Raw genomic sequence first — 4,424 nt, 5'->3', positions numbered from 1 at the left:
AGAAACAAGAATAAATTAATTATAAATATATAATCAGTTATTATTTACATCAACAAAACTCACCTTCTTAAGGTCAGCAGTTAAGGCATATAAAGGGCCATAACTACCGCCGTGGCTAACGTCATATTCAAGGCCTGACTGTTTTGACAGTTCTACCGAAGTGGTCGAGAATTAGTAGTCGTAAACAAACCAATTATTTTCATTAGTTTCGCAACAAATCTGTGTTTTTTACGCGTTTCTATGCCAATAAATTATACTAAATAATTTTGAGTGAATAGTGAACTATCTAGATCCGATTCATAACATCGTACCCGCGAAAAAAACCATACTTTCGGTAAAAATTATAGTAACATCGGCGATGCCGGCTGTGTGTCCGGACTAGGATAAGGTTGGGGAATTTATATAAAAACATAATTAATAGCGTTAGTGTTAGTGTATAGTGTTAAACTAACGTAAGTGAAGTGTATTTTTAGGTAAAACAGTTGTCGTTTCTTTATTTTTACTTTGTGAAATAAAAAATGCCGCGACATTGTTCTGTGTCTGTGCTTGGTAGCAGCAATGGACCGCGTAAGTGTGACGTCAGGGCAGCCATTTTGTTAGGATTCAGTTCCAATCAGAACAAAGTGCTGTCACTGTCAATTACTGCAGACTGTAACAGACTTAAAATTTTTGTGTATTTGTGTGTTTTTCTAAAAAAATTAGAGGAGATCGAACAGGTAAATTTTAGTATTTTGTAGATATATTAAGTGATAAACTTTCTGCAAAGTAGAATTAGTTTATAACTTTATTCAGATGGATTAAAATTGTTTTTTTTTAAATAAAGCTAGGTTCGAATGCTTGGTTTTCGTTTTTCGTAGTATTGGGGTCTTGTGCAGAACAGGTCCCCACGAAATCGTGGTTTTTTTAATTTTTAATGTGGATCCCATAGTTAATGGAATGGTTTAAAAGAAAAAAAATGTTGGATGAACCACTTTTTCTACGAAAAAAAATAATTGAAAATTCCAAATTTTCACTACATTTCAATGCGAAAACTCCCTATTATAACCTTCATAAAGACAGTAAAATACAAGGTTATGCACAGTGTTGCCATACTCACCCTGTGTAAAATCGACGAAAACGTTCTACTTTATATTCATTTTTTTGCATTTAGTACGCACTTTAAGAACACGAAAAATTAAAAATATAATAAACGAGGCAAAACAAAAACACTATAAAAATAAATTGACAATAAAATCATTACACAGTATTTAGCACAATTGTTTAAAATATATTTTTCCCGGATTTGTTCAGTAAGATTCCGAAATCGATGTGATCTGCGTACTTCCAAACACTCCCCACCAACCTAACCTAACCAATGCATTAACACCCCCAAATAACCAGGCTAACCAATGCATTAACACCCTCCAAATAACCAGACTAACCAATGCATTACCACCCTCCAAATAACCAGACTAACCAATGCATTAACACCCCCAAATAACCAGGCTAACCAATGCATTAACACCCTCCAAATCACCAGGCTAACCAATGCATTAACACCCTCCAAATAATCAGGCTAACCAATGCATTACCACCCTCCAAATAACCAGCCTATCTAACCTAACCTAACCAATGCATTAACACCCCCAAATAACCAGGCTAACCAATGCATTAACACCCTCCAAATAACCATGCTAACCAATGCATTACCACCCTCCAAATAACCAGGCTAACCAATGCATTAACACCCCCAAATAACCAGGCTAACCAATGCATTAACACCCTCCAAATAACCAGGCTAACCAATGCATTACCACCCTCCAAATAACCAGGCTAACCATTGCATTAACACCCTCCAAATAACCAGGCTAACCAATGCATTACCACCTTCCAAATAACCAGGCTAACCTAATTGAGCCTAATGACAAAACTTCATTGATTACGCGTCGAAAAACAGTATATATTAAAAAAACTTATATTTTCGTAGAACCTGAAAAATCCGCAAATTTTATTTCAGAAATTGCTTTAAAATAATCCACACTAACGAATAAGCTACTAGACAGTTCAATTTTTGTTGCACTAAAGTGATAACTTACCGTTTTAAGTCCCTCCACAACAACTTTATTTCAGAAGAAAATCATATAAAGTAATTTTATTGACAACGTCGCAAATTCTATGCGAAGGCCATAGATGACATACCGATGATCGATTAACTGTCAATCGAAAAAGTCATAAAATTGCTAGCTTGAGCTGATGTAAATAAATATATTTTCTTAATTTTTATGCTTACAAAGAAGATTCGTTACATTTTTGTGCTTAAATTAGATCATTCCACGTCTATATAAGGTAATAAAGTACTAATATGTGATGTTTTTACTGAATCCGTGTAGAAAATTTAACATATTTACTGTCCGTCGCCTGTACCTAAAATACGTTTTTTGCCGCTTTTTAAAGATAAAACACATTCATCCAACAATTTTTATGCTTAAAAATATTCAGTTTAAGATAATCTTGCAAAAAAATCCCAAAAAAGTGTTAAATGCGTGGGGACCTATTGTGCACCAGAGCCGTAGTATTGTTTACTGTTTTTTTTAAGTATTAATTTTATTTTAGTTAAACCATCGCTTCTGTTAAACATGTTCTGAAATTCAGTACAATTGTAGACTACTTTTTGGAAGCTGAAAGCTGACGAGATGAAACTTATTTTCACAGGAGAAAATGCATTGAAATCCAACCACTTGAAAAAGTTTTCATTTTGTGGTAAGCTTTGGACTATTAAAAGCTAAAGTACATACCAGTATGAGAGATCGTATTTATATCTAATGTTCACGTGAGTCAAAATATGTGTAATTAAAAGTACAAAATGTTTAACTTGTGCTGTACATATTTATAGGTAGAACTTGATGAAGATAGCTCAATTCATAGATCAGAATGTAAGAGGCCTATACTTATGCCATCACAAAGCTACCTTATGCATTTATGGACATTATATCAGTTACCAATATCCAAAGTCGATGGACTGCCGGGAAATAAAGAGGAAGGGACGAAAACAAATATCTAAAATCTACGACATATTTTTTTTTATAAATAATACATTTTTATGCCTTTACTTTTCGTTTTATTAAAAAACTTTAGTATTCTAGCTAAATGTTTTTAATTTATTTGACTGAATAATATACGTGACTTAAAATGTTACTTATTACTATATAAATGTTTCAATATTTGAAAATATTTTTTTTTTTTTTTTTTATTTTGTATTAAATTACTTGAAACAACACAAATTCTTCTTCTGTTTACCACGTATTAATTGCAAAGTTAATAAATATACCCATAAAAATATAAATTACTTAGTATAAAATTAAAGAATATAGTTAAAACTAAAAAAATTTTTTTTTTTTTTTTTTTGTTATTATTTTTACAAATTACTAAAATATTCACATTTGCCATTTCTGAAAGTATGTATTATTATAACTATAAATTTTTTTTTTTTTTATATAAAAATATGTATATCCTTTTTTAAGGAATACTCTGCCGTACTATTATAATATTGTTAGTCTGTCCAACGAGAAGATCCTTGACAGGGATAGATGTGGCCTGCTTGGTTTTAATTTTTTAAAGTGAAGTTTATTTTATTTACAAAGAAATGTTGGTACAACTGGAACGTATAGCAGGATATATTTAAAATTTGACAAGATGACAAGTGATTATTTCAAAATATTGTGAAAAACTAAACTGAAAAATGTAATCGAGTTATTTTATTTAATAAAAATCTATGTTAATACAAAACAAACAAGAACAAGACACTACATACCAAAAAATATAAAAAAGAAACTATTATTTACTTTCAAGCTTTATGAAACTACCCGCATTTACGATTATATTTATCAATACAACTTACAAAATAAATACAAATTTGTTAAATTCCACAGGAATAAATAAACAACATAGGTAGAATAAAACAAACCATTTTATTAATAAATAACACCTACCAAATTTACACCTTAAAGGTTGATTAATTACTTTAATCTTAATTTTTGTAGTACCTTTTTGACATTATTTTTTTCTGCAGTACTAAAATCCATTATTTACCTATCGTGATGTCGATATTTCACAGTTACCCCAGTTTTTAGTATGTGTTTAGTTTGATCCTCACAATATACGAGATGCACCTATCTACGACGAAATGGTATACAAACTTTATCGATGGTAACTTCATTGGTGTATAACACCTTCTGTCTGGGCAGCGAGTATAAATCATAAACTGTGCTCTGGGTCTACAAAGTTAATTTTCACTGATTTTTTTCCTCCAATTTGACTTCAAAAGACACAAAACATACGTAATAACACGAATCAAAAATGCATCATCTTCCAAACGGTGGTATTTAACAAAGTTGATTGACACAAAATTATAGCATATAATTTGGCAAGTCTTTGACAAGCGTCAA

General features: G+C 31.0%; 1 long non-coding RNA gene across 1 annotated transcript; it reads left to right on the top strand.

Annotated features, from left to right (window-relative positions):
- Positions 1 to 641: 641 nt before the first annotated feature.
- On the top strand, positions 642 to 3,088 carry LOC115887270. The gene is made up of 3 exons (XR_004051044.1): positions 642 to 716; positions 2,593 to 2,809; positions 2,873 to 3,088. It is a non-coding gene; the product is annotated as an uncharacterized LOC115887270 (long non-coding RNA).
- The last annotated feature ends 1,336 nt before the right edge of the window (positions 3,089 to 4,424 follow it).

This window comes from Sitophilus oryzae, unplaced genomic scaffold (genome assembly GCF_002938485.1).
Source record: "Sitophilus oryzae breed Bouriz unplaced genomic scaffold, Soryzae_2.0 scaffold_115_pilon_pilon, whole genome shotgun sequence".
NCBI lineage: Eukaryota > Metazoa > Arthropoda > Insecta > Coleoptera > Curculionidae > Sitophilus > Sitophilus oryzae.
This window is presented reverse-complemented; position numbering and strand designations above follow the sequence as displayed.